We start from the raw sequence: 18,186 nt of genomic DNA, 5'->3' as shown, positions 1-18,186 counted from the left end.
TAAGCACTGATGATCTATCAGTCCAAAACACAGGATCTGCTAACTCCATCTGTAATTCTCTTCTTAACATAGCGTCCATTTTGCTCACCACAGTAGCAACAGTCAATTCCATTCAAGGTCTTGTGACTGACTTTAATGGAGCCACTCTGGCTTTTCCCATTACAAATCCACCATCTACTCGCACCTGGTTATTTCACAGGACTCAGTAACTGACAGGATCAAAACCATCTTCACTTACATCAGAAAAATGGTGTAACTGAGCAAATGTGGCCACTGCAAAGTCTGTTGACGTCAAAACTTCCAAGTATTTGAAGACGCTCAATCTAATTTTTCCAATCTTGTGTAATGGATTCTGGATTAGTTTCATCCCATCCAAATTTTCTTCTGCACAAAACTGGTATTTGGCTGGGCTGATCATTAGGCTGAATTCGGCCAGTCGGGAGAAGAAGGTGTGCAGGTGAGACTTGTGTTGTGCCCAGTCTCTGCTGGCGACAAGAATGTCATCCAGATAAATGAACACGAAATTCAAATCCCTGCGCACCGTATTCATGAGGTGCTGGAAGGTCTGGGCGGTGTTCTTGAGCCTGAAAGGCATGCATAAAAATTCGAACAAGCCAAAGGGGGTGATGATGGCCGTTTTGGGGATGTCCTCGGGGTGCAATGGGATTTGATGATACACGCACACCAGATCGACCTTGGAGAATACTCTCACACCATGCAGATTGGCCATAAAGTCCTGAATGTGAGGGATGGGGTAACGGTCAGGTACTGTCGTGTCATTAAGCCGTCGATAATCTATGCAGGGTCGCCAGCCATCGGAGGCTTTTGGGAAAAGGTGGAGCAGCGAGGCCCAAGGACTGTCGGAGCGACGAATGATCCCCAGTTCCTGCAGATGCGAGAACTCCTCTTTCGCTATCTGGAGCTTATCTGGCGGGTTCAACAGTAATGTACGATAAACTGTATCAGACACTGTTACACCAGGTTCACAGTTGGGAGAATATTTAACGGTGATATACAGTAGACTTTGGTAGATACTGTGACACCAAGTTTTCAGTAGTGAGAAGGTTTAACAGTGATGTACAATAAACTGTGGAATATACTGTGATTCCAAGTTTACAGCGGGGAGAAGGCTGAACTGTGATGTACGATAAATGGTGGCAAAAACAGTGAAAAATGGGTCAACGTGGGGAGAATGTTTAACGGTGATGTACAGTTGACTTTGACAGATACTATGACACTGTGTTCACAGTCCTGAGAAGGTTAAACAGAGATGTATGGTAGAATAAGGCAGATTCTGTGACTCCAGGTTTACAGTGGTGAGAAGGTTTAAAAATGATGTACAATAAACTGTGGCAGATACTGTGAAACCTGGTTCACAGTGGGGAGGAGGTTAATGGTGATGTACAGGAGACTACGTAGATACATTGATATTGGGCTCAGAGTGGGAAAAAAGAGCTTTATTGGCGATGTATGGGAAACTGAGACAGTTACTGTACACCGGGTTCATAGTGGGGAAAATGTTTAACAGAGTTGTACGATAACCTTTGGCGAATAAAGTGACACCAGCTTCATATTGGGGAGAATTTTTAATGATGATGTACACTAAACAGTGGCAGATACAGTACCACCAGGCTCACATTGAGGAGAAGGTTTACTGGTGATGTGCGGTAGAGTGGCAGGCTCTGTAACACCGAGTTCACAGTAGTGAGAAGGTATAATAGTGATGTACGATAAACTGTGGCAGATACAGTAAAACTGGACTCACAATGGGGAGAAGGTTTAATGGTGATGTGTGGTAAACTTAGGCTGATACTTTAACACCAAGTTAACAGGGGGAGAAGGTTTAACGTTGATGAACGGTAGATTGAGGCATAAGCTAAGAGACAGCATTCACAGTAATGTGAAGGTTTAACAGTGATTTACTATAAACTGTGTCAGATACTGTGACAAGATGGCGCAGAGGGTAGACGTGTGGTTCCACCCATCCCCAGTTAGACTATTAAATGCTCGATTTTAAAAGTTGTAAAAGTGATTAAAAATACTGTTTATTGGCTTTGGAATTGTGGAGGATCAAAATAGCTACAAATGTGAAAAAATCGAAAACTCAGTTCCAGAAGAAATTACCTTACAAAAGAGTTGAAGAATTGAGGCCGAATTCAAGTTGAAGCAACGGAGTTGTCGACTGGAGTCCCCAAGCCTCAGACGACTCCTGCCCGGCTAAGTATTTCGTCGGCGCCAGCTTAGCGATGAGTTCAGCGGTTTCGACTTGTGCACTCGTGAACACAGGCATGAGGGCGAGCCAGCTGAATGAGGACAGGCACGTGAGCCTGCAGCATTGCCTGATGGTCAGGAGAGGTACAGTGTAACATCAGAAGACGCACCTGTGCAGTCGGTGGCCCTACCGGGCAGGCACAGTGTGTCGAGGGTCCACAAACCTTTGGAGAAGGTGTGGGATGTGGGGGAGCCTGAGCGACAGTGAACTGACGAGGTCGGCACACTGTGCCAGGTGTCCAGACCTGCAGCAGCTCCAGAAGAGGACCTATTGCTATGGAGGAAGAAGATGCTCAACTTCATTAGAATTTGAAGAACTGGGGACTGTGGCAAAAGAAGGTCAGCCTCAAATGGAGGTGATGGATCCTGGACTGGATTCTGTGTTTCCAATTCTGGAAGGGATTGCTCAGCTCATGGAAGATATGTCAAATATATCAATGCAAATGACTCATCAGATGACTCAAGGATTTTCAGAAATGAAAACTAAAATGAACACTGTGTGTGAAGAAATAACTTTTATGAAGCAAGATATTAATGTAGTTAAGAGTGATGTTACGAGATGGACACAATCAGTGGATACTGTGCAAAATCATTTTAAAAAGATTGAGGAGGCTTTCTTGAATGCAAGAGTCAAGTGGAGCGTAATAGAGAAAAAATGGAAATAGTGGAAGATCCTTTTGTAGATTGGGGGATTCAGAAGAAGGAATTATTGAAGAAGTTTGACTCATTAGAAAACCAAAGTCGTAGAAATAATGTTAAGATAGTAGGTTTTCCAGAAGATATGGAAGGTTCGGATCCAGTGAAGGTTTTGAAGAAATGGATCCCAGAAGTGTAGGGCAGCTAATTTGTTCCAGATGGACTGGAATTAGATCGAGCGAACAGAGAGTTAAGGAAGAAACCGTTTCCAGGCCAATTACCACGAGCAGTTTAGATTCGCTGTTTTAAATATCAAGACAGAGAGATGATCCTCCGATTGGTGGTGCAGAAAACACGGCAAAATCAGGCTCCAATAATGGTTCAAAATAATAGGGTTTTTTTAATGCAGATCTGAGTCAAGAAATTATCAGAAGAGATTGAGAATTTAATTCAGCCTAAGAAGTATTGTGGCGAAAGGGATAAAAATTTGCTTTTCGTTATGCGGCAGTATTGAAAGATTTTTATGGGAATTTTCAATCTCTGTTTTTTGATGATGACCATGATCCTTTAATATTTGCTAATTCATTGTCAGATGTTCGAGGAAATGGGTGATCGTCACCATTGTCACCGAAGAAAAGGGTCAATGGGAATGAAAATGAAAAGATTGGAAAATATGGAAAGAATGGGAAAAAAGTTGAATTGACGCAAAGTCTTCTCGATATTGAAGATCCTGAACAATCAGTGGGACTGGAATCACTGGGTTGAATGTTTTTGTTTCAGGACTTTGTGAAAGTCTGACTGGGGGTGGGTGACACTGAGTCCTTTAGTCACCTGCCACTTGTGGACTTTACCATACCCAGATTTTTAGGGGGCTACTACTTTTGAGTAACTTGTTTTGGGATTGATTTTTCTCTTTTTTTTGGAATTTTTAAAATAGGTGGGATTTGAATACAGCGAGACTTAGAAGGGGAGCATTATTTTATAGTAGGATTCACAATTGTGAGAAGGTTTTACAGTGATATACTATGAACTGTGTCAGATACTGTGACACCAGGTTCACATGAGAATAAGGTTTAATGGTGATGTACGGTATGTTGAGGTAGATAAAGTGATACCAGGTACACAATGGGGATAATGTTTAACGGTGATGTATGGTAGACTGAGGCAGATACAGTGACACCAGGTTCACAGTGGGGAGAAGGTTTAATGGTGATATACGGGAGACTGAGGCAGATACTCTGCCACCAGGTTCACAGCTGGAGAATGATCAACAATGATGTATGGTAGACTGAGACAGTTACTGTGACACTGGGTTCACAGAAGTGAGAAAGTTGAAAAGTAATGTCCGATAAACTGTGTCAGATACTGTGATACCAGGTTCACATGGGGAGAAGGTTTAACGGTGATCTACGGTATGTTGAAGTAGATAATGTGACACCAGGTGCATAGTGGGGATAAAGTTCAACGATGATGTACGGTAGACTGAGACAGTTACTGTGACGCTGGGTTCACAGCAGTGAAAAGGTTTAACAGTAATCTACGATAAACTGTGTCAGATACAGTGACACCCATTCACAGATGTGTAAAGGTTTAACGATGATGTATGGTAGACTGATAAGAGATAATGAGACAATGGGTTCACAACATTAACAAGGTTCAACAGTCATGTACGATAAACTGTGTGAGATACTGCGACACCAGGTTCAGAGTGGGGAGATGTTTTAACGGTAAAGTACAGTAGACTTTGGCATATACTGTGACACTGAGTTCATGGCAGTAAGAAGGCTTAATGGTCATGTACATTAAACTGAGGGAGATACTTTAACACCAGGTTCACAGGAGGAAAAGGTTTAATGTTTATGAACGGTAGACTGAGGCAGAAAATGTGAGATGGATTCCACAGGAGTAAGAAGGTTTAACAGTGATTGACTTAAAACTGTGTCAGATACTGTGACATCATGTTCACATTGGGGAGAATGTTTAACAGTGATGTACGGTAAATTGAGATGGATACCGTGACACCGGGTGCACAGTGGGGAAGAGGTTTATCAGTGATATACGATAGACTGAGATCAATACTGTGACACAAAGTTCACAATAGTGACAAGGTTTAACGGTGATGTACGGTAGACTGAGGCAGATACTGTGACACCAGGTTTACGGGGAGAATGTTTAATGGTGATATACTGTAAATTGAGATATATACCGTGACACCAGGTTCATAGTGGGGAGAAGGTTTAACGGTGATGGACTGTAGACTGAGGCAGATTCTATTACACCAGGTTCACAGGGGGGAGAAGGTTTAACGGTGATATACTGTAAATTCAGATATATACCGTGACACCAGGTTGACAGTGGGGAGAAGGTTCAACGGTGATGGACGGTAGACTGAGGCAGATTCTATTACACCAGGTTCACAGGGGGGAGAAAGTTTAACAGTGATGTACGATAGACTGAGGCAGAAACTTTGAGACAGGATTCACATTCGTGAGAAGGTTTAACATTGATGTACGATTAACAGTGTCAGATACTTTGACATCAGGTTCATATTGGGGAGAAGGTTTAACGGTGATGTACAGTAGAGAGAGGCAGATACTGTTACACCAGGCTCATTGATTTGTTCATTTATCGTAATTATAAACATTAACTTCCAAACATTCCATAAACTTCAATTCTAATCAGATTTTGTTCATTTAAATAGGTCACCACTAAAAGCCCAAATCGTTTGGTCTCTTAAGTAGACTGCACAAAATGAAATTCTTTACCTGGGTTTGGTTCAACGGCACTTCAGTCTGCTTCATTATTTTTTCAGCCCCTCGTTTTGTGCTTAATGCTTTGCCCACCCGATTCGCCAAATGGGCATCCAACTCTGTCTTCTCAGCTTGACCCAACGTCTCCTCTGTAAACTTAAGCAAACCAAGGAGACCAAAGTTAAAATTTTCACATTGGCATTTTCAAACACAAAAATGACGCTGTGAGTTGCAATTTCACATCAAAATCCCACTTGCTAAACTTGCAAGCAACTGAATTGCATCCAACAGCTGGAAAATTGCAAGAGAACTGCTTGGTTAAAGCAAAAATTCCACCCAGTCACCCCATTAAAGGCCTCCAAGTTAACAACAGATAGCAACCTGAAAGTTAAATACAAAGATCTGTATCAGGAATATTAACAGGCTTTAAAAAAAAAATCATTTCCACTATTGAAAGAAAACTCCTCAGGGAACACCAGGCTCTTGTTGAACAATTCCTGTTGTATTCCTCAAAATGGTTTGAATCTTGATTTCAAGCAGAGTCATTTGGTGAGATTGTTGGTCCAGAACAAACCCTGCCCACACACTCCCTTAAATACCTGCAAAGTCGTGGCTCAGCTCTGCTCCATGCTAAAGCTATCAAGCTTTTCTGAAGAGATAACAGACTTCAGATGCTGGTACGTTGAATCACAAAAACATTAATTCTTCCCTGAACAACAAACCTCTATCTGAAAACCAACAAGAACCTTCCCGAGTGGTAAATATCAACAAGACATAATATCATGTAACCGTACATGTCTTTGACTGTACTAGTTGGAGTACAGAAGGATAAGGGGGACCTCAGAGGCATTTAAAATGCTGGAAGGCCTGGACAGAGTACATATGGCAAAGATGTTTCCATTGGTAGGGGATTCTAGGACAGGAGAGCATAATTTCTGGATAAAAGGGTGTCAATTTAAAATAAATGTGGAAAAATTGATTTTGTCAATGGGTCGTGAAACCCATGTGAGGTCATTGGATGTATTTAAGGCAGAGATTAAGAGGTATTTGATATGTCAAAGAATTAAGGGTAACGGGGAGAGAGCTGGGCAGTGGGACTGAGTGGAAGAATGGTGGAACAGACTCAACGGGCCTACTTCTGCTCCTATATCTTGTGATCTATATCCTGCTGGAGACCTAGACAACCCTCCTCTTGCATTCCATTCTTAGAAAACAGTCTGCATTGTGGTTTTATGTCACATGAACCCATTTCCGATTGAATCCCATGTTACAAATAACCCAATGGAAATTCTGCATTGAGAGGACTGCAGCTTCCTCATTTTAAAAATTGTTATGGAGCAGCTCAAATGAGATTTCTTGCTTCTTTATTTGAAAGGGTTAAAATAGAATCAAATAAAATAGGAGAGGGAAAAGCAGAAGAATTTATGTACAACTGGGAATCAAAATTAATGGTTGGTGATAAAGATACACAATTGTTGAAACATTTGATTAATATATGGAATAAAATAAATGATGTAATTGGTGTAAGTGGATGTACATCACCCAGAATTGCTTTGATTCAAAATCCTCATTTCTTTTTCAAAGGATCATCAATTTCTGGATAGCGGGTTTCGTAAGGGAATTATAAATGTTGAAGATTGTTATGAAAGGGGTCAATTAATGTCATTTGAGCAACTGAGAAATAAATATCGTATACTCATCGCAAGTTTTTTTGCTATTTCCAACTTAGAGCATATTTGAAGGATAAGTTAGGACCAACCATGTTGTACTGAAATAGAAATTCTTTATAAGAGGAATTGTTAAAAAAAAATATTTGATGATGTCATCTTTATTACAAGTAGGAACTTTTAAATGAGGAGTTCATAAGTTGAGACAAAGGTGGGAAATGGATCTGAATAATTTAATTGATTGGCAAATATGGGGACATCCGTATAAGGATCTCAATGCAAGACATAAATTAGTTCAGTATAATTGTTTTTACATCAGTCATGTCAGCAGATGTCAGCAAGGATTTTATCTGAAAGCTGCACCTCGAGTCAGGTGATTCAGGCTATTGGATTTGAAAAGTTCCTCAGGAAGCTGATTTCCAATAGAGATCACATGATCCAGGGGAGTTGCATTAATTCACTTCAACTCAGCAGTCTGGAACTATTGACCAGAGTTCCACACTGCAGCAGTGAGGAAGGAATTCACAACTAGTTTTTTTCCCACAGTTACTTCTTTCACCAGTGAAATTGAATAGAATAAAATCAGAATTATCAGATCAATGTTTTAGGTGTGGTGAAGATGTTGCAACTTTCTTGCATTCAACTTATCTTTGTCCTAATGCAAGATCTTTTTGGGGAGAATTACAATATTAATGGAACAAGTTATAGGAGATATTTTCACGCAGAATCTGACCTTATTTTTATTCGGAAATATTGAAGGAACAAGGTTCATCAGTGATGTACGATATACTGTGGCAGATACTGTAACACTGGGTTCACAGCAATGAGAAAGGTTAACAGTGATGTACAATAAACAACAGCAGATGCTGTGGCATCAAGTCAACAATGGGGAAAAGGTTTAATGGTGATGTACGATATAATATGGCAAATACAGTGTCACTGGATTAACAGTTGAGAGATAGATCAACGGTGATGTACGGTAGACTGAGCCAGATACTGTGACACCAGTTACACAGTAGGGAGAAAGTTTAACAGTGATATACAGTAGACAGAGGCAGGTACTGTGACACCGAGTTCACAGTAGTGAGAAGGTTTAAGAGTGATGTACAATAAACTGTGGCAGATACTGTGACAACAGGTTCACAGTGGGGAAGAAGTTTAACGATGATTCACGTCACACTGTTGCATATTCAGTGACACTGTGTTCACAGTGTGGAGAACGTTTAATGGTGATGTACGGTAGACTGGGACAGAAACTGTGACACTGGGTTCAGAGCAGTTAAAAGGTTTAACAGTGATGTATATACAGGATCACAGTGAGGTGTAGGTATAATGGGGATAGAAACATAGAAACATAGAAGATAGGAGCAGGAGTAGGTCATTCGACCCTTCGAGACTGCTCCGCCATTCAACGAGATCATGGCTGATCTTAAAGTTCTGTACCCCGTCCCCGCTTTCTCTCCGTAACCTTTAATACCCTTATACTGAAGAAATATATCTAATTCCCTCTTAAATATATTTAATGAACCTGCCTCTACTGCCCTCTGTGGCAATGAATTCCACAGATTCACCACCATCTGGGTAAAGAAATTCCTCCTCATCTCGGTCCTAAATGGTTTGCCTATTATCCTCAAACCATGGCCCCGGGTTCTGGATTTTCCCATCCTTGGAAACATCCCATCTGCATCCATTCTGTCCAGTCCTGCCAGAATTTTATATGTCTCTATGAGATCCCCTCTCAATCTTCTAAACTCCAGCGAGTACAATCTCAATTTGCTCAATCTTTCCTCATAAGTCATTCCTGCCATTCCAGGAATCAGCCTGGTGAATCGCCTCTGCACTCCCTCCATTGCAAGAACATCCTTCCTTAGATAAGGTGACCAAAACTGCACACATTACTCCAGGTGGGGTATCACCAAGGCCCTGTACAGCTGCAGTAAGGTATCCTTGTTCCTGTACTCAAACCCTCTTTATATGAAGGCCACATACCATTTGCCTTTTTAACCGCCTGCTGTACCTGCATGCTCGCCTTCAGAGACTGGTGTACAAGTACCCCTAGGTCTCTCTGCACATCCCCATCTCTTAATCTATTGCCATTCAAATAGTAATCTGTCCTCCGGTTTGTATTACCAAAGTGGATAACCTCACATTTATCCACATTATAGTGCATTTGCCATGTATCTGCCCAGTCCCTCAATTTATCCAAATCACACTGGAGCTTCCTGACCCCCTCTTCCGTGCACACAACCCCTCCTAGCTTAGTGTCATCTGCAAATTTGGAGATATTAAAACCAATCCCCTCATCCAGATCATTAATGTAAATTGTGAACAGCTGGGGTCCCAGTACAGATCCCTGTGGCACCCCACTGGTCACCGCCTGCCACTCAGAAAACAAGCCATTTATCCCAACTCTCTGTCTTCTACCTGCCAGCCAGTTCTCAATCCACATCAATACTTTGCCCCCAATCCCATGAGCCTTGATTTTGGAAGCCAGTCGTTTATGCGGGACCTTATTGAAGGCCTTTTGGAAGTCCAGGTACACCACATCCACTGGCTCTCCCCCATCTATTTTACCTGTCACCATCTCAAAGAATTCCAATAGATTTGTCAAACACGATTTACCTTTTGTAAATCCATGTTGACTCTGTCCGATCCCTTCTCTGCTAGTCATATGCTCCGCTATTACCTCCTTAATAATGGATTCCATAATTTTGCTCACTACTGAAGTAAGGCTCTACGGCCTATAATTCCCTGCTTTTTCTCTACCCCCCTTTTTAAATAGTGGGGTAACATTAGCTACCCTCCAATCCATGGGTACTGATCCTGAGTCTATTGAGTTCTGGAAAATAATTCTTAAAGCATCTGCTATCTGAATGGCCACTTCCTTAAGTACCCTAGGATGTAGATTTTCCGGCCCTTGGGATTTATCTGCCTTCAATCCCATCAATTTCCCCAAGACCATGTCCTTAGAGATACTGATTTCTTTCAGTTCCTCCCTTGCATTAGTCTCTATGTTTCCCAACATCCTTGGGAGGTTATTTGTATCCTCTCTTTTGAAAACAGAATGATTTCTAGAATTGATTATTTTTTAATTTCAGCACATTTGCAGGATAGGGTTACATCTGTGGATTATAAGGCAAGACTGGTTTCGGACCATTCATTATTATTATTAGAATATCAGAGTTGACAGGATGTTCAGAGAGCTCCAAGATGGAGATTCAATACTATGTTACTGCAAAAAACGGAATTTATTAGTTATTTAAAACAACAAATTGAGGTTTTTATTAGTAATAATACTAATTCTGTTTCTAGTCAATTTGTTTTATGGGATGCAATGAAAGCTTTTTTACGAGGTCAAATTATTAGTTATGCTTCTAAAGTAAAGAAAGAGAGAATTAAAGAGATTGAAGATTTAGAGAAAAAGATAACTGTTACTGAAAAAGAATTTCAAAAAAAATGCTACTGAAACGCAAAAGAATCAGTTAACTAATTTAAAATTTAAATATAATGAATTACAAACTTATCGGTTTGAATGTTTAATGAACCGAACTAAACATAAATTTTATGAATGGGGTGAGAAATCTTATAAAGTTCTGTCATGGCAGTTAAAAAAGGAACAATTATGTAGAATTATACCAGTAATTAGAAAGAAATCGGGTATTAATTTTAGTCAAAAGGAAATTAATGAGGAATTTTGTAATTTTTATTAAAAATTATGTACTTCAGAATGTAAAGATGTAACTGAGGATGCTATAGATTCTTTTTTGAAAAATATTAAATTGCCACAATTGAATCAAGAAGATAGACAGGAGTTAGATAAATCCTTTACAGAAAAGGAAATAGAAACGGCCATAAGAGATATGCCAAATGGAAAGGCACCTGGTGAAGGTGGGTTTTCTATAGAGTTTTATAAAACTTTTTATGCTGATATATTTCCTATATATAAGGATGTTTTACAACAAATTTATGACACTTTTCGATTACCCAAGTCTTGTTCCAATGCAATAATTACAGTTATACCAAAAAAAGATAAAGTTCCTTTACAGGTTTCTTCTTAGTTTTGCCAGGGTGGGGTCCATACAGGAGCCTGATAACAGCAGGGAACCCGTGGAAGGGGATGGAGGGCATTCGATTGTGCACCAGCAGGACACTGCTGAGGGTACGGATTCCCTCGGGCTCTCGAGGGTAGAAAGCGCTGGTTATTCCAATGGTTTAGGTGAGGCAGGGTCCAAATTAGAGCTGGCGCAGGTCATCAAGGGTCGACATAACAGGTGCCTGGAACTGTCATGAGGATACTAAGGGCTGGTAGAGGTAGGTAAGGAGGGGGTAGTTGTGTTCCGACGAGGGATTGCTGAGTGAGAGGCCACATGGATGGGACTTTGAGACAAGGGGCCTCTGACTGTCCAGGGATGGGGCCTGTAATTAGACCCGCAGACATCCAGCACACAGCATCTTTGACCCACTACCATCAGGAAGGAGATATGGAGGAACAAAATCAGGCTGACAGGCAGGGAAATAATTTCTTCCCACAGGCCGTGAGATTGACAAAGCAATGCGAGTTGAATGGGTCCGTGGAATGAAAAGGTTGAGAGGGATATGGACTGTTTGCAAGCAGCTTGGCCATCAGAAAAGATGGGCTGAAAGGACTGTTTCGGAGTTGTCTATCTGGACCAGTCTTTTGAATTGAATATTTAAAAAATTCATGACAGGCTGGACTATCATTTTAGATGGTGATTTTAGATTGACACATGCAGCCCGGAAGCAGGCCTTTTCAGCCTATGAGCCACAACCACTCAATTACACCAATGACCTACAACCCCCGGAACATTTTAAATGGTGGAAGGACCAGGAGCAACTGGTGGAAATGCACGCAGACACAGGAAGAATGTAGAACTCCCCAGAGACAGTGTCAAATTTGAACCCGGCTTGCTGCCCCCTTAACAGCGTTGTTCTAACCGCGACGCTAACCTTGCCACACTCAATGATTCCCAGGATTCTTCCTCCTACTTTCCATGAGCTGTGATTGCTACCAAATCCAGGGCCCTTGTTTCCCTGAGGCTCTGACCCCTCCCCAGTGACTCTGTCCCCAATGCCTCTCATTGGCCGGATGATCATCACTCTCTTTCCTGGCTCTCACCCAAACTTTTTCACCCCAATTCCACCACCTACAACTCCCTTGTCATGTTCCACCCATTTACCCATAGGACCAAGTGTAACGAGGTGGGGGCAGGTCCAGGCTGTAGTCACATAGCTTGTCGAAGGACAAATGAGAGCAGAAGTCCTGAGGCAAGAGGTGGAGAGCAGTGTGTACTGTGGCAGCCAGCTGTACAGGGGCACAGTCTCCAGGGTGTGGGGAGAGAGAGAGGACTCGCTCAGATGGGACAGATGTCCCAGTGCAAAGGTTTAGGGAACTCCCCAGCTCGGTGAAGGACTGGGATGCTGCCACTGGCAAGGAGATTGGACCTCTGCCCTCTCCATATCTCCACCGTCTTGGGGTCTTAGGAGTAGCACAGGTTCTAAGGCCTGTCGGTGGGGGAAGGGGAGGTGCAGAAACTGAGGTGAGGCAGTTCTGATGCGTGATCGATTTGAGATGGGCCAAGTGAGAGTATCGGTTCAGTGGGAGGACAGACATGATGGGGAATGGGCCTTTGGGACAGGCCCAGGGGAGGGCTGGGGCTTCAGGATGAGTCTTGTGGGGAGGCGGGGGCTTTGGGGACCAGCCAGTGAAGGACAATGGCTTTGGGAATGGACCTGGCGGGGGTCAGGGGCTTTGGGGAGGGAAAAGTGGGGAATAGGGTTTGTGGGAGGACCTGTTGGACAAAAGAATTAGTGACAGACCGAGTTGGGAATGGTATTGTGGACGGACTCAGAGGGAGACTGGATTTTGTTTGGACCCGGTGGTGATGCGATTGGTAACGGATCCAATGGGGGATGGTATTGGGGACTGATCCGGCGGTGGACGGTATTGGGGTTGGACCCAGTGGGGGAAGAGATTAGGGATGGATGCAGCGGGGGAATGGATTGGGGATGGACTTGTCGGGTGACGGGATTTTGGATGGACCCAGCGGGGACAGGATTGGGGATGGACCCGGCAGGGAACGGTATTTGGGACAGATCCAGCAGGGGACGGTATTGGGGTTGGACCCAGTGCAGACGTGATTGGGGATGGTCCCGGCGAGGGATAATATTGAGGATCGACCTGGTGGAGAGTTTTGGAGATGGACCCGGTGGGGAATGGACCCGGCAGGGGACTGCATTGACTCCGTCTTCAATGCCTGACACAATCTTTACCGGATGATCACAGCCGGCTGATCACCGCTCCCTTTCCCAGGTTTCACCCAAACTTTCTTACCCCAATTCCATGACCTACAACCCCCTCGTCATGTCCCACCCACTCACCCACAGGGCCAAGGGTAATGAGGAGGGGGAAGCTCCTGGCTGTAGTCACACAGCTCATTGAAGGACAAGTGGGAGCAGGAGTCCTGGGACAAGAGTTGAAGGGCAGTGTGTACTGTAGCAGCCAACTGAATTGGGCCACATTCTCCAGGGTGGGGGGAGAGAGAGGCCTGGCTCAGATGGGTCAATTGACCCAGTGCCAAGGGTCAGGGGATTCCCCAATTTGGTGAAGGTATGGAATGCTGCCACCAGGAATGAGATGGATCACTGCCCTCCCCACATCTCCACTGTCTGGGTGTCCCAGGAGCAGCTCTGATTCCAAGGCCTGTGGGTGGGGAAGGGGGAGGTTCAAGAACTTGGGTGGGGTAGTTGTGATGGGTGATCGATTGGAGAGGGTCCCAGTGAGGGAACCGGTCTGGTGGGAGGACAGACCTGATGGCGATGGGCCTTTGGTTGCAGATCAATTGGGGTGGGGGTGCGGGGACGGGCTGGGCATGTTGAGGGACAGTGGCTTGTTTAAGGCCTTGGTGGGAGACAGGAGCTCTGGGGACAGTCCAAGCAATGGGCGGAGCATTGGGGACAGGCCCAGTGGGGGACAGAGGCTTTGGGGACGGGACTGGTGGGGGATAGGGACTTTATTGACAGGATCGGGGGTGAACAGGGTTTTGGGGACGATCTCAGCAGGGGAGGGGTTTGGGGATGGGCCTGGTGGGAGATGGGGGCTTTGGGGATGGGCCTGGTGGGTGACAGGGGACAGTATTGAGGATGGACCCAGAGGACGGAGACCACCCCTGGATCTCCGGTTCACCATCGGGTCACTCATCTTGGCCCACGGACCTGCTTTGATCTGCGGGAACCTGAATTCGATGCAGTTGAGGTTCATCTCCCAGATATGCTCCTCGGCTGAGAAACCACCTTCACCTCTGGCTCGGGGTGGGGGCAGCAGGAGGGTGACAAGGGGAGGGGATACAGTGTATGCCTACCAGGTCAGGGACATAGGATGAGCCCAAGAACTGGGGTGGTGGTGAAGGCTGAAACCTTCGGGGCATTTAAGAGTCTCTGAGTCACATGGATGAAAGAAGAATGGAGGGTTATGAGGGAGGAAGGGGTTAGTTATTTTTATTTTGGTTGGAATACATCGGTCGGCACAACATCGAGGGCCGAAATGCTTGTACTGTGCTCTCGTGTTCTACGTTAAACCTGTCAGTCTTTCAGCAAGCGGAGATGTTGGGGAGGGAACGCTGCCAACTGGCACATTCCAGGCTGCAGGAGTACATGCTGAGGGATGGATGGAGGCTTGGTACAGCCAAAACGAAGGCACTATGGGGATGGATCATAACCCTCTCATTACCGGGCATTGAGAGGCTGAGACCAAGGGGAACTCCTCCAACAGCAGAGGGGAGCTGTAACCACACGGTATCTGAGTGGTGGCAATGAAGGTAAAGAGAGACGTATGCAGCAATGTGCAGTGAAGGGAATATCTGGATACAACAGGAGGAGGAGAAAAGACTTGGAACGGTCTTCCTCTTTGGAAATAATTTGTGAATAAAGTCAATTTCGCTGAGTGGTGGGGGGTGGGTGGTGGTAGTGGGATGAGAAAAGCCCTACTCAGTCAACTTTACTTCATGAGATACTTTCTCCGATCCAGGAAATCTCTTCTGCATCCACTCCAAAGTACAACCTCAAATTTATTACCCTTGGATAGCACAAGTACGACCTGATAAAACAGAGTTCTTGGGGTAAACACACGCAAACACAGAACCAAGCCCTCACACAACAGACAAATAATACATGTGGAGCATGTCCAGAAAAATAACTCACTATTGTTGAATATATAGCAGAGTGGAGGAGTATTTGTATGAGCAGCTCATCAATTGTTCCACGTTCTCCCTGTTTGGAGGAAGCAGCTGTTCCTGGGCCTCGTGGTACCGGCTCTAAAATTCCTGGATCTCTTTCCCAACAGGAATAGCTGGATGATGCTGTTGGCCGGGTGAAGGGGTCCTCGATGATTTTGTCAATGATCGTAGTGGATCACATTGATATTTGGGGTGGTGGGGGGGTGGGGGGCAGGAGGGTGTCCCCAGTGTTGCTCTAGGCCTCTTTAGGTCCAGTGGAATGACCTCTGATCATTTAAAAAAAATATTTATAAATCCACAAAGAATTCACACAATTAATAATAATACAAATCAAATATAAATACATGTTAAAAGAAAGAATAAAGAAATCCCCCCCCCCATAAACCACCCCATCCCCCCTCTATCCCCGTGCCAAAAGAAAAAAGAAGAAAAATGAGGACAAGGGACCCCCCAAACAGGAGCGCCGATTACTTTAATGTTCCTTTTCATAAACTGAGGCCTTAAGGAGAAAGGGAATGTCAGAGTTTCATTTAAATATTCACACCCACCCTTTGTAAATATGGGCTCCATATTCTTCCACAATATATGGTTGTTGCGGCTCACTAACCGGGATGCAAACCAGTACACAAGATGGCTGACGAACGCAGTGACTGAGCAGATCCCACGAGAACCAACAACCTTCGTCCCAGGTGACATCCTGCACGGCGGGAAGCAATGAGCAATGGCAGGAACACCCACCAATCCGAGGCTGGCTCTGCCGTCTCAAAAGACCTGTCCTCAGCAGTGGGAGAGTATATAAGCAGAGCTGCCAGTTCAACAAACCAGTCTTCGACTTCGACTTCTTGGGTGTGTATCGTTCATTCCACACTTCACGGTAAGTGTGCTGGATATTGTTGCGAAGCAAGAGACTTTAACCATCGACCACCTCAAGCCAGCAAATTGGTCTCCACTCAGCCCCCATGACGCAGATATAGGCGATCAAAAGCAGCGAACAGCGCTCCAATCACTGGTTCTGGGGAGGTGGGGGATCATGCTAACTGGGATCCCCCCTGCGCACAAGATGACTGACGAACCTGATGACCACGCAGAGTCAACAGGGACCAACAACTTTCGACCCAGGGGACAACCCGCACAACAGTAATCAACAAGGACAGGAATACTGACTAATTGGAGGCCGGCGCTGATATGACATAATTCCAGTCGACAGCAGCAGGGAGAGAATAGAAGTAGAGCTGCCAGTGTAATAAAGGAGTCTTTAACTTTGATTTCTTGAGTGTGTGTCCTTCTTTCCACCCTTCACAGTAGCGCACACACTCCAATTTCACATCGAATGGTCTTGCTCATCTTACATCGGGAGTCATGTGTCCAGTTTCCTTATCTGAAGAATGAGAAGTGCACAAAAATTATCAGATTTGTTTCTGGGATGTTTTAACCGGGTGATAGGAGGAACGTTTGAATATGGATCTCTTTCTCATTGGAAAAAAAGAAGATGGCCTTACAACATTATGAGGGGACACAGCAGCACGGATCGAGAGAGGATAATGCAAAGGAGCTGAACACCAAGTGTCACAATTTCCCAATAACTGATCAGCTGCTTGGACTTTAAGAAATGTCTTTAATGAAAATGTAATATCCTTGGAATTCTCTACCCTGTTGAAGGTTCATTTAAAATTGGGATCCATGGACATGTGATGAGTTTACTGTCATACACATTCGTAGAGGGATCAGATGCATCGAACTGAGATGCAGATACTTTGAAAAAAGTAACAGACATTAAATTGGAAGCAGTAATTAATTTGAAGGAAAGATAGAGAATAAATAGTCTCCCTTGTATTTCTTCAGATCAGAGGAATCCTGGAGCCAGGACAAAGTGATCTTATGAAATCTAAGGTTTTGATTGTTGTTGGGGTAGTTGTAAATGGATGGGCTGAAGGGGCTCCTGCTCCTTCGACTGCCTGTTTTCTGTCTTGCGAAGCTGATTGGGTGCACCTGTGTGTTCGCTCGCTCACTGATTGGTTGCTTCAGTTGCGGCATCCAATGGGATGATTCGGAGGGGCTGCTATCTGATTGGACGCTGAAGTCGGGTTGGATTGATGGGCAGGTTCGCGGGCTGATTGGCTCGTGCAGTGGGGAGGCGGGACGTTGGCGGCGTCGTCGTCTGCTCGGGATCCATCGCGTCTCCGCGGGCGCGAAAGAGAAGTTGGCGACGGCGCCGGGATCATCCTCAGCCGCGCGGTCCAGGGAAAACGGGCGACCCGCAGCCCGCTGGGCCCCACCCAGGAGTGGCCGGTACCGGCGTGGTGTTTGAGTGGAGCCGAGGAGTCGGTGCGAGGCCTGATGGCGCCGACAGGGCGAGGCAGGATGCCGCGAGGTAACTTGCAGAGGGAGGGGGCGGGGGCAGGAGCTTGGCAAGTCTGGTTGGCGCATGCGTGGTGACTTCGCGCATGTGCGGCTGATTTGGATGTGCCGACGGGGCAACTCAGCGAATCGTTTGCGCAAGCGCATGCGCACAGAAATTAAGATGGTTGCCCCCAGCCGATGGACCCCGAAGCGTTGAGTCGATCCGCACATTTTGGGTCTTTCGTGTCCTGTGTCTCTGTTCTCGTTTGT

At 44.7% G+C, this 18,186-nt stretch overlaps 1 long non-coding RNA gene across 1 annotated transcript; it reads right to left on the bottom strand.

Moving 5' to 3' along the window:
- Positions 1–5,695: 5,695 nt before the first annotated feature.
- Positions 5,696–16,850, bottom strand: LOC138750236 (uncharacterized). Its single transcript, XR_011349182.1, has 3 exons — positions 16,125–16,850; positions 15,542–15,842; positions 5,696–5,813 (listed from the first exon to the last, which is right to left on the bottom strand). It is a non-coding gene; the product is annotated as an uncharacterized lncRNA (long non-coding RNA).
- Between the last annotated feature and the right edge of the window lie 1,336 nt (positions 16,851–18,186).

This window comes from Narcine bancroftii, unplaced genomic scaffold, assembly GCF_036971445.1.
Source record: "Narcine bancroftii isolate sNarBan1 unplaced genomic scaffold, sNarBan1.hap1 Scaffold_109, whole genome shotgun sequence".
Classification (NCBI taxonomy): Eukaryota; Metazoa; Chordata; class Chondrichthyes; order Torpediniformes; family Narcinidae; genus Narcine; species Narcine bancroftii.
This window is presented reverse-complemented; position numbering and strand designations above follow the sequence as displayed.